General features: G+C 42.8%; 1 protein-coding gene across 1 annotated transcript in view; it reads left to right on the top strand.

Annotated features, from left to right (window-relative positions):
* The first annotated feature begins 3,822 nt into the window (after window positions 1–3,822).
* Window positions 3,823–12,550, top strand: part of NRXN3 (neurexin 3) — a 1,560,739-nt gene continuing 1,552,011 nt past the window's right edge. The window contains exon 1 of the mRNA XM_089778404.1: window positions 3,823–4,126. The gene's annotated coding sequence lies outside the window, so the exon portion shown is untranslated. The remainder of the gene's footprint in view (window positions 4,127–12,550) is intronic.

The raw sequence follows: 12,550 nt of genomic DNA, 5'->3' as shown, positions 1-12,550 counted from the left end.
AGCTTTTCAGTGTCAGTACAGTATTTATATTCCCTTTTTTTTATTTATAATTGTATGGTAAAATGAAAAAGTAAGCAATTTTCAGTATTTCTGTGCTGTGATGCTTTTGTATTTTTTATGTTTGGTTTTATAAACAAATAGTTTTTGAGTGAGGTGAAACTTGAGCAATGCAAAACAAATCAGATTCCTGAAAGGAGTATAATAGTCTAGAAAGGTTGAAGTCACTGGTGTAGTGAATTTTTGCATCATGAGTTTGATCCTTAATGAAATTCCTTATAAGAATGATAAATAATCAAGACCTATTAAGTGATCATGTCTGGTTTCTGGGAGTTAGTTGTAAGATTGTTCTTTGTATTGTTTATTTTTGTACTTTATCCAGTCACATTTTAAACGAAACAGTGGGGCTTACATCCTAGTGCACTGGAGACTTCCACAATCAAAAAGATCTTACTTTGTTCCTGAGTTACTAACTTGGCTTCAGACCATGAATGCTGGGTATTAGTTACTTCTGGTCCATCAGGTTCAAGGATCTTTAACAACAATAGGGATTTTGCTGTTGCTATTAATTTTATAAGGAAGGTGCTCAAATACTGTTCAGATGGATGGCAGCATAAAACCCCAAAGATAGTGTGACCTATTACTGATCGACGTGTTACAGGTGCCAATCTGCAGCAGCTACAAGTTGTTACAGCCCCTCTCTAGAAAGTTTTGACTCTTTCGTTCAAGTTGTAGCAGCTCATGCTTTTAGTTCCTGAGGAGGCTGGTTCAATCCGTGGACTGTTGGCCAGGAGGGTAAATATCACAGCTGGTTGGGAGCTACGTAGTTTTAAAAGGTCTTCGGGTCTTGGAAGTGCTGCGGCATTTGGACCATTACCTCAATAGACATTTCTGGGAAGTGTTAGCTCACCCCGACGATAAGCTAGAGAAGATAAAGAAAAGTACTATGAACCAGATATTATTCTATTTATGCAAGTTGAAATCTGGAGTAACATCTTTACCAATTTGGGCTTGAATAAAGATATCAACTTATTAATGCACTACAAAGGCAGTTTCCTCTGCCTTTGATATTCACATTTACACATTAGAAGCTACGTATGGGACACATCCAGCCTGACTCAATTAAAGTTATTAACACTGGTTCTACAATTGACAGGTAACTGCTTTTGCTGTTATATATACTCTGGATTCTGTAATTTCCTCTCCAGTTCATCTGATGAAGTGGGCTTTACCCATGAAAGTTCATGATATAATATGAACTAAAATGCCACAGGACTCTCATTGTTTTTGAAGTAAATGAAGTTACTCCTGATTTACTTCAGCATAATGGAGATCAGACTTTGGTTCCATGCTCCCATTAGGGAACTACTAATGTTATGTGGTCCACATAAAACAGAAGCTGAAGGGAATCCTGTTTTTTACACAGATCTCATTGCTCTTATGCTTTCCCTATAAAGAAAAAGGCTGAAGGGCACATTGTTTTTGCACAGACTTCTTCTGGGACATAGTCTCACTCTAAGCACTGTGCCCTTGATGCAGGAAGACCATTGTCACCTTGTTGAAATGCTCTGCATCTGACCCCCAAGACATCTGAATTTGTTAGGAGATGTATGGAGCTGTTGAAAGTTATGCAGTCATTTCCCTTTCTTACATGATTAGATCACCAGTGAAGTTCTTTTGGACTATTTTATGTTGCTGCATGGCTGTTACGCACATCAGAGGCAGCTGCATTTCTGCACTGGGCAAAGCGATCAATATGCTCTGTAAGTAATAATAATTATTTATTATTTATTGAGCACTGTGAATTGGCTCAGTGCTGTGCAAGACATAGAGAAAACCAGAGGCCTTCATTCTTTTCTAGAATGTGAAAGAGAAGGAAGGGCAGGTATCGTTCTACAGGGCAAATGCATTTCTAAGTGCCTGTCTCTAGGCACAGTACACACTCTATAGAGCACTATTGGACCTGTCTAGAAGGGGTCATAGATTGCAAAATCTACTAGGAAAAAAATTGTCATTTGTTTTGGTTTGTTTTAAATGCCAGTGACTAGTGTTCTGGGCGAAAGCTTGTTTCTTTTTACTTGTACATGTAATCCTTATTCACTTGATTAATTTTGTTGGATTCAGTGAATTATACACGTAGAATCATAGAACACTAGAACTGGAAGGTATCTTGAGAGGTCATCAAATCCAGTCCCCTGCCCTCACAGCAGGACCCAGTACCTGTCTAGATCATCCCTAATAGACGTAACTATCAGGTTACATCTTTTCATAGTCACTAACAAAGTGCTTAGACTTTGTCCTTTTAACAAAAGTGAAACATTTTCCAACAATATGGAGATGTACCTATGTCATAAAACTGGAAGGGATCTTGAGAAGTCATGGAGTCCACTCCCCTGCCCTCATGGCAGGACCAAGTACCATCGCTGCCAGATTTGCCCATGATCCCTAAATGGCTCCCTCAAAGACAGAGCTCGCAACCCTGGGTTTAGTAGGCCAATGCTCAAACCACTAAGCTATCCATCCCTCCCCCACAAACAAAAATGTAGCTGCAACAGTAGGCTAGTTTATGAGAACCAGGAAGTGAAACTGGCAAGAAACAGAAAGTGAAATTGACTGTCTTATTTCTTAAGCTGGTTAAGCATCAAAGATAAATAAACAGCAGTGGACAAAGTTGAGATTCTTAAGTCTTTCAGTTGTTATATTCATATACCACAGTGCTGTGTGTGGTATGAATAAAAGATAAATAGGCAGACAGAGGGAAAGATATGCTATTTGTAACACATACTTCTTTAGAGATATGTTGTATATCTTGACAGTATCCTTTTATAATTTTCTATACAGTGTCAAAGACTCACATTGCTATGAGTTTATTCTTGTCAAGGTAGGTGTGAATTACGGACAGAGAATCTTCTGCACTCAGTATTGCCTGCCTTTCACCAACCTGGGTTACCACCTTATTATTTAACTCGGGTATTCTTTATAGCATACATGTTAACTCCCTGGGTGCTCCAGCCCTGAAGCACCTGTGGAAAAAACCTCATATGTGCTTAACTCCCTCCACCAGGAGCCTGTTGGTGCCCCCCTGCCCATAAATTCCTGCCCTTCTCTCCCAGTACCTCCAACCTGATGGGATCAGCTGTTCTGTAGCATTCAGGAAGCACTTGGGATGGGAAGAGGAAGGGTGGCGTGGGAAGGGGTATGACAGGGGTAGGACTTTGAGGGAACTGGTTTAGTGAGAAAGGGACAGAGCATCCACAGTGGATGGAAGAAGCCAGCACCTGTGCGTTATAGTGAATTTAAATATAAAATACAGGCAAAGGTGTATGCATTCGTGAGTGTATATGTCCCTTTTAGCAAAGTCCTATAGATTTTTAACAGAGTGACTCTCTTTCTGGAGACATTTTAAGACAAACTATAGAATCCTTCAGCAGGGAGAACCTAAATAGAATAGAAATAATTCTGTTATATTCAATAGGATTTTTAAATAAGTCTGTAGGAAGGAGATCATTCTCTGAATGACTCTGAAAACTTACAGCACATGATAAACGTATCCCTGTTTAATTTCTATAAAACCCTGTTAGTTTCATCCCTCTTAAATTTTACAGGACTTTCCCAGGAGGGAGTGTGTGTGTGTTATCTCTCTGTTCCAGTTTGAGTAAGAATCCTTTTTAGTGTGGGAAAGCTGGTCTCCCAAGCACCTGCCTCTTAGTCATCCAGGGCTTGAGGATGTCCCCAGATTACATCTTGTCAGCTGTTTGCAAAACAGCCTTGGGAGGAGGAGGTGAAACCCTGAGCTACACAGCCTGACTGTCTCTTTAAATGCTGGGGTCTGTGTGCTGGAGAGGGAGGGATCGGCTCCGGAGTGCGTGAAATTCCTGGGCTCCTCTGACAGTCTCAGGCAGAGAGCTCAGCTCTACACATCTCTTGCATGCAACTCACTGAGAGGGAGAGGCAAGCCAAACCTCCCCTTTCTGCCTGCATCCCAAGCCATCAAGGACCCATTTTAGCATCTCCAAAATCCCCCACCCTTTCCCACCTGTCCCTCCTAGAGAGAACCCTGGATTCTTACATCCCCAAAGAGGAAACAAAGAGTTGATAAAACATCCAAAACCTCTTCACAATTGCTAAGGTAAGACTTTGGGGGAAGGATGGATGGCAGGATCGAAGAAGATCCAAAATGAACAGATATTTCTGTATATTCAGTGGAAAGTCTTTCGGTTTAAAAGGTGGTCTCAGATGAGAGTTCCAAGTGTGATCGGTTTAAACATTTTTTTTGATCACACATATCTTGGAGATTAGTTATTTTTTAGTCTCTTCCTATGAGTTTTTACCAACCTGTCCCCGCCTTCCTTTTCTCCTTCCCCCCCCACCTCCCAGTTACAAAAAGTAAGAAAGATTTTTGGAAACGGCACACCTAGTGGGATGATCTGTTTTCAGGTGACAAGCACAAACTCTCCTCTTTAACAAATACTTTTATTTTAGCTTTTTTTTTGTTCATATTATTTAACTTTTTAAATCATTATTTTGGAGAGGCTGTTTTTTTAAAGTATAGAATGGGTGTGTTTTTGTGAGGAGACAAGATGATGCTACATTGAATTATAACAGGGATCAGTTTAGGAATCAAACTATTTGAGAAGCGGCTGAAAGATTTCTTTTTCTCTTTTGAAAATTTTTTACTAAAGAGAAAGGAAGGGGGAAAAGAAGAAAGTTTTTTTTTTCTTCATCTTTGGATCTATTACAGAAGAACCTTCCCTCTCCGCCTTCCATTTGTTTATATTAATGATTTAGTAGCCGTCTTGCCTGAAAACTTCCACTGTGAGCGACTGCTGTGTGTTTTCAGTCAGTGAGTGACCTTAAAGGTTGGTTTGATGCTTTTTTTGAGCAAGATGATGCAAAATACCCATGGTTTTCTTTTTAAAAAAATCCAAGTACTTTATAATTTAAAAGAAAGACATCATCCACTCAGGGCAGTGATGTAATTCCCTTTCTTATGGGCACTGACTCTGGTGCTTTGCACGTGACTTGTCTTTTGCTTACTCCCTTAAATTTATTTAATTGCAGTATAACTAAAAACTATCTTTATTAACCACTATTCTTTAAGGACACATTTTCTTACCATAGAAATGTCTCTTTTATTTAAAAAAAAATATTTTCCATTCCTCACCGCTGTCCTCAAAAAAATTAGAGAAAAGCGAAAGGATCAGAGAGGCAACCAAAACTAAAAAATGGAATCATTTTTAAAAGGCTGCTTTCGCTTATTCAAGCCCCTGTCTGCATCTCCGCTTGGCGCAGCTATTCAAAGCTTTATTGAAAATAGTTTTTAAAATAATATTCAATTTTGTTCTTTCATTTCTGCACATGATTTTTCCTTAAGCACACAACGGTCCTAAGGAGGTGAATATTGAGATGATCTCCTACTAACACCTATGCTACAATATATTTTGAGTGACGGTTTTTTAAGGGGGTAAACACTTAACTAGCTTACTGAAAAGTCAGAGAGAGATGTTGGTAGGTGGGAAAAAATGGAATCAAACTGGATGTAGTTGGTTATTAATTGTAGTGTGATACTGAAGGGTGTTGTATTTCTAGCTTGATAAGGTAAAGCGGTCTATAGTGTTAAGTTAGGCAAGTTTATCTAAGAGTTAGTCATGTTTTGGGGGGAGGATGTTGGGGAGGAAGCTGAAATTATTGCCCTTGGTGTTGTGGATGGACACACTTCATCTGCTGAAAGAGTTGAGGTATTACATTTTGATAATTTTACATTCCTGTTGATGGTTTTTATTCCGATTGTTGGCAGTTTCCTAAATGTTCATCTTTCTTCTCCTTTTTTTCTGTAAGGGGAGAAGGGAGTTACATCTGGGGACACTGGAAGTTTGGGTATCACGCAAGCAACAGGGCTGTATTTATTTATTAAAAACGCCCCAAAGAGGGGAGATGAAAATTCCCTTTCTAGAGTATTCGGTCACTGTCTGGTGGGGTGTGTATTTCTGTGATTTTAATTATTTATTTTCTTTTCATTCTTTTTTTTAAAAAAAAAAGATAAGCCGGTAACAAATAAATAAATAAATAAATAAATAAATAAAAGCCCCGTATTCGATGTCATCATTCCAGTGATGATGGCTTCTTGGTAGAACCGATATCTGTCGATAATACCCTGTTCCATGGTTGTAGCCTGGCCTCATTTTTCGCTGCGTTTCTACTGAACATGTTGACGTGCTGCTGCTTATATAAGGGAAAGAACAAATTCAAGCGGATTAGTGCTTGGGATTTTGAGATCGGTTACCCAGATCATGTTGTGGGGTTTTTCCCGGAGGGGGGAGTTGGTGAGGGAAGGATGGAGAGAGATGGGAGGGGGCAAAATTGGGGAGCATGGTGGGGGAGATGGAGGTGATGTGGGGAGTAGCTTGTTCATATAATGTCTGCGCAGCGTCCTTTTTTTTTTTTAAAAAAGCCCATTATCTCTAAAAACACATTATTCTTCAGACCAGTCTAAAAACAATGTAGGAGGGGTTATTTTAGTGAGGGGTTTGGTCTGGGAGTCATTAGACCCACTGCTGCAAAACCAAGATACAGAAATCCATCTGCACCAAAATTTCAGGGGGAGGAGGGCGTACGGAGGGGGGAAGGGATGGATTGTCGATCTTGGATTAGCAGCAAAGGGCTTTGTATTCTTCATCCCCCCCCCATTTTCTGCCATTCCCCCTCACCCCACATCTGCACACCCTCTCTCCTCCTCCCAGCCCCCCCGAAGGCATCTCATCTCTTGACGAGAAAATTCCGTGTTATATCCTGATGGCTCTGCGGCTTTTTTTTTTAGTGCATCACAACAGTGGCACGATGACCTTTGCTTCATGCCACACAGATGCAGGCTCCTGATATGAGTGTGACCATGGTTTGCCCGCACAAACACATGTACTCACACCCATGATGGGTCATGATTTAATTCCATTTTCTTTTTTTGGGGGCATGAGGATTGATAGATATTGTTGAGGGGGTGGGGGGTGGGAAATGCAGCAAATGCCAAAGGCACGTCCATCCATTTCTCCGCCCCATCTTGCCATTAGGATTTCCAGGACATTGTGTCGCACATCATGAGATTTGAATGTTATGGGGGGGTGCGGTGTGTGAAGAGCAGGGGCTTGAGGGAGGGAGCATGTGTGTGTATTTGGGGGGGGAGGTGGATGAACCTGACAACATTAATAACATTTTTTTGGTCAAACGAGCGCCCGGTGATAATGATTCAGTTTAACCATCCATGAAATACATGCTTGCAACGCAGTGGAATAAAGGTTACTCTGGGGAGCTCGGGCTGAACGTGGCAGGCTCTGGGGAGCGTTCTGTCCACACACTGGGGAGACAAACACACACATGCACCCAACAGACCCCCTCCTCTTGCAAAGCCCACTTATGAATCCAAGCTAGAGGGAATTATAACACAGTGAGAGGGTGTGGGTAGTATTGAAGTACGGACCAAACAAAGCCTTTCTTGGCTTGTCCTTCTTTGCCATCCGTCCTCTTTCTACATGAGCCTGCCTATGCCTTTGATCAGACATTACAGGAATATCAACATTTCCATGCAGTTCTGTCCCAGAGGCTGCGTGTGTGAGACTCAAGGGTGGCGAACAAAAAGGGGAAAATCTAGTTGTCTTTCTCTAGTAGGATGTACAGGAGAGACACAGCTTTTCTAATCTGAGCAGGAGGAGGGGGGAAATGCCCCATCCCTCCCCAATCCTAGCAAGGGGAAGGGCTACATGGGTGATTGTAGAGCGGTAGTGGGTGGACAGTGTGTGTGCAGGACAGGGATAGAATACAGCTGGCTAGCTTGTCCATTTGGAACCCCACCCAATGACTGGCAGAACTTGTAGCCCCCCTCTTCTCCCTGGATCCACAGTCCTTCCTACAGTTCAGTGAACACTAGTCATACAGTCATGGTCTGGCTGATCTCTTTCTCTGAGAGGAGCTGGCAGAGAGAAAGGATCTCTAATGGCTTCCGCCTTCCTATCGGTCAATTCCCCTTGTCTCCTGCGTGTGACTAAATTTTACAGCACCCTTCTAGGTCCCGGTGTTTCTGGATCTTTCTGTTTCTCGTGATAAGAAAAAGGAAAAAAATACATTCCAAGCCATCTCTGTTTGCCGTTTGCTTTCTTCACCTTTCCTTTTTGGAGCTCTGACCTTCAGAAACAGTGGGACACTACAGTCAAAGGGATAGGCTAGGGAATTTGTATGGGTTCAGACATCTACCCTCTGCATGGGTGATGTGCAGAAAAATGAAGGCGTCTTCATGTGGCTGCTTTGTCCCTCCCAGATTTGATGCCACTTGAGTCTCAATAGGCCAGTTTCAACTGAGAATTGTTTCTTTTTGGGCCCTTTGCATTGCTTTTCCCCCAAACTGCTCAGTAAATGGCGGCTGTGCTGCAGCTCCAGCATTTGAGAGCCAGCCATGGCTGCTGTAGGGATGACAATGCAGTGGCTGGCTGAGCAACAGGCAGAGGGTGCTGCAGGTCCCAGGTAGTTGCGCTGTTCCTAAGATTGACTCTGTTTTCTTGCAGGGTGAAGGTAGGTGTGGATTTTATAGTATCTTCATTCCCCCAGGGATTGAGTTATTGATACATCCCAAGGCACACCCAGCACGCACCCAAAGGAGAGGGAAATTGTGTATCACAATTAGGAGGGTGAAAAAAAGATTAGTCTCTATAAATTGTCGTGGTCTGAAAGTGAGCGTTGTGCTGGTAGAAAGTATTAGACTGACAGCCCCAGAGGTTGACATTCTGTTTATTCCTAGGGCAACCATGGCCTAGACAGCTGCTGAGTGAGTCTCCCTTGACAATGTTACACACCCCTCACCTGAAGTGACTCCACTTCTGGGAATGAGAGGGGAGTTCAGTCCCTGCAGCCTATGCTGTCCTTGGCCTTTCTGCTGCAGGTGGGGCAGCTAGTGCCAACCGCGATGGTGCGTTATATGGTTGGAACACCTTTCTCTCTAGGAAATGGACTGAAACCACCACCTGCTCATTTCATATAAACTGTCCAACAGCAGTGGTCTGATGGAGCTGGTATTTAAACTTCACCAGTGTGGACTGGATTTAAACTAGTGCCCTAGAGATAAAAGTTTCCATATTTGATTTCTAATTTCTGAAGCCACAAATGACCTTCTTGGTCTCTGTGCATTGCATTCCAGGGAAATCACTCCTTCGCCCCCATCTTCTCATTGCTTCAGCAGCAGCATTTCAGCAGATTTAGTGATCTCATTGCTTCATGTGTGTGCCTCCTGCAGCTTCCTTCAGAGCTTTGTAGTCCAATGGCATCTCTTCTTGTCATCTTATCTCTTTCAGAGGGTGAGAGTGGGAGTGTTTTCCTCCTTGATCTTTCCTCCTTTTCCTGCTATTCTCTGGAGAGTGGCTCTACACTTCCTGCTGCACTTTGGGGTGTGTGTAGGTGGAAATATGGATGCGGACAGAGCTATGATATGCTACACCAGGGATAAGGACAGATGGATTCTCTGGGAATGAAGTAAGAAGGGACCAGAAATATTGCCCTAAACTCTAGCCAAAGTCAAAGATGAAACTTGCTGGAGATTCATGAGAAGTTTGGTTACATTTTAAAAAATACAGTAAATATTAAGTTTATTCCCAATTCTCCATTCATTTAATAGTTTGATCTAGGAGTAAAAGGGCACAAGAATTATTCTGGGACTATTCTCAATGTAGCTGGACCTGAGGTCAGTTACATTTCATTTAAGCCCTGCTAATTCTAGATAATAGCAAAGTATCTCCCTATCCTTATGCAAAGAACAGGTGGCAAGGAGTAGGTTTTACTGCTTAGCGCATAGGCAGGAAGGACTAGTCACCTACACACTGAGTGACTTTAGGGCTGAGTCACTTCCCAGTTCTTTTCCTCAATTTTCTCTCATGATGAATGGAACATGAGGATTAACATGTATAAAGGGCTTTGAGTATTTTAGATTATATTGGCCTTCTGTTAAGGCCTTCAGCAGATAGACTGAGACATATTAGTCAAAGTTGGCATAGAGGAAATATGCTCCTACCCCTGTCTAGGCAGATGTCCCTGCTCTGTGGGCAGAGGATGGCAGTCTCCAGAACTGCAGATCTGCGGGCACCTTTTGCCATTAGCATTAGTTATTTTTAAGCAAAGGAAAGTCAGGATTTTGGACTGGGTTGATTTGAACTAAACTATGTCATGGCCAGCCTGTGGGGGGTATGTCTACACTGCAATCACATTCTTTCAGGAAAAAAAATCAAAAGAACAGAGGGTTTTTTCCAATATCGGTAAACCTCTTTCTACAAGAAAGAAGCCTGTTTCCAAGGCGTGTGTAGACGGGAAAGAGGAGGAAAAAGAACAGGTGCCCTGGTGGCCACTCAGTCCATAGTAATCACAGCTGAAATGCGAGATAGCATTCATGCAGTGTGGATGCTATCTTTCGAAAAAGCAGATCGCTTTTTCGATGCGCTTTTGCTGAGAAGTTTTTTCGGAAGATCTTTTCCAGAAAAGCTTCTTCCAAAAGAAGCCTGCAGTCTAGACATAGTCTGGGTGTGTTTGAAATGCTGAGTGACTTGAAATGGGGTGGGGAAGTGTGGGTTGGTTTTTTTAAGGGTAAGTGGGAGCTCTTGCTGCCCTTCCCAGAAAACACTTGTCCGTAAGAATCTATAGCGTGTGTGTGTGTGTGTGTGTGTGAGAGAGAGAGAGAGAGAGAGAGAGAACTGTTTTATAGCTGTGAATTTAAGGTCTGTTTTGTGCTATGAAGGGTGTGATGGGACACGGGGATGGGATGAGGAATTTACAGAGCATCTTAGGCATAGTTAAAAAACTAATTTCAGCTTGTCTGAAAGAGTGTCCTCTATTGACAGAGAGGGTTAGCCTTCTTCCCCTCTTTCTCTATTGTCTCTTGGAGCTTCCTTGTCATTTACAATACCTCAGTGGCAGTTCATTTTTCTTGCTCCCTACTCCCACCGCCCAATTTGTCTCTTGGTGACTGGGGATAGAGATGTGGGGGGCATTGAGAGTTTCTCTGCCATGTCCCAATGGTGGTGTGGCTCAACTCCTGTTGTTCCCAGAGCCCTTTCCTGTGCCCTTGATGATGAAGGACAGCTCATTTTGGAGCACAATCTGCCAGTGTCACTCTTGGCCCTGCTGCTGTCATCCATCATATTACAGGAACTAATTAACACTAGGAGCCTCGGATCCCAGGAATGAAGTGCTGGGGTAGTTGAATTTCAGAATTTATCCTGATTTCTCTTTTTGTAAGTGTCACAGTCTGATCTAGGAGATCATGGAATCAGGGTCATCTCTCTTAACTGCTGCACCAAATGTTGGGGGGGAGGGTGCCTGTGTATTTCGCAGGGAGGTATGTTTGAGGTTTAGATCCCTCCTCAAAATGCCCTTGATGCTACTGTAGCATCCCCTGCATCCAAGCAACTCCTAGCAGCGGGATGAGCGCTGCTGAGTAGGCTGGAATAATCATTGGTAAGGCTAGGAGAGGGTGGATGATTTGGGGTGTGATTTAAGCCTTTAATGGCTGTCGCCTGCCCTCTGCCTCAGAAAGTTTAGCAACAAAGGATCACAGCATCCATTCACCAGACTGATCTTGGGGAATGCATTTTGCACTTGTCTGTAGAGAGCATCCCTGTCTCTGCAGCCTTACCCCTTCCAGTGCTCCGGTGATGGGAGCCTCATCAGGTGGAAGGAGGGCCACAGTGAGGACCAGGGAATGGTAAGAGTTTTGCAAAAATATAGGCTGGGACTGAATTCCAAAAATTCCTCCCACCCTGCAAATGGAATGTTGCTTGCTGTACCAATGTCACATAGTGTCTGGGAAATATTTGTTTCTTCCTGTAGTGCTTTCAGGTCTTCCCCAGCCAACTGTTTGTTTATTTCTAGAGGTGAGCATTTTAGGGATGGGAAGAATACTTGGTGATGGAAAAGGGGGTAATTATTTGACAGGGTGAGCATTAACGTTGTCAGAGGGAAGACATAGGGTAGGTGGGGAGAAAGAATTCTTCAGGGGGTAACCATCTGATGGGACCTAATGTGTTTGCAGAGCAGGGACATGTTGGCTTTCTTGCAATGTGTGTTATAGCCCAATTTTTTCCAATAATGTGTTAATTAAACATTGATTTTAGGGGAAAAGGAATCTGCTTCAATTGCAAAAGCTAACTGGAGTGAGGAGGGTTGGGACCTTGTAAGAGATGTATAGAAGGGCCTGCTATGAGCTGCTTCCATGACAAATGTGTATAATGAATGACAGTTACCCTGAAATTGTTTTGTGGCCTAAGTAAAATGTAGGGGAGTGCACACAGGGTTACAAACCATTTTGGGCTACAGAGGAGGTCCTGAGAGTGAGGAGCACATTCTAAACAGGCCATTCAGGGGGCTGATTCAGTACAGTTGCATCTTGTTGAGTCATACCCACAATTAGAAGGTTGAATGTGAAATGACTGGATGGCACAATCAAATTGCGTGCACTCACATTTTGTGTGGGACCCTTACTGGATGAGGGAGGTAACATAGGCTATGTCTAGACTGCAGGCTTCTTTCG

This window comes from Pelodiscus sinensis, chromosome 5 (assembly GCF_052426305.1).
Source record: "Pelodiscus sinensis isolate ZL-2025 chromosome 5, ASM5242630v1, whole genome shotgun sequence".
NCBI lineage: Eukaryota > Metazoa > Chordata > Testudines > Trionychidae > Pelodiscus > Pelodiscus sinensis.
The sequence above is the reverse complement of the archived record's forward strand: the minus strand, read 5'-3'. Positions and strand labels throughout refer to the sequence as shown.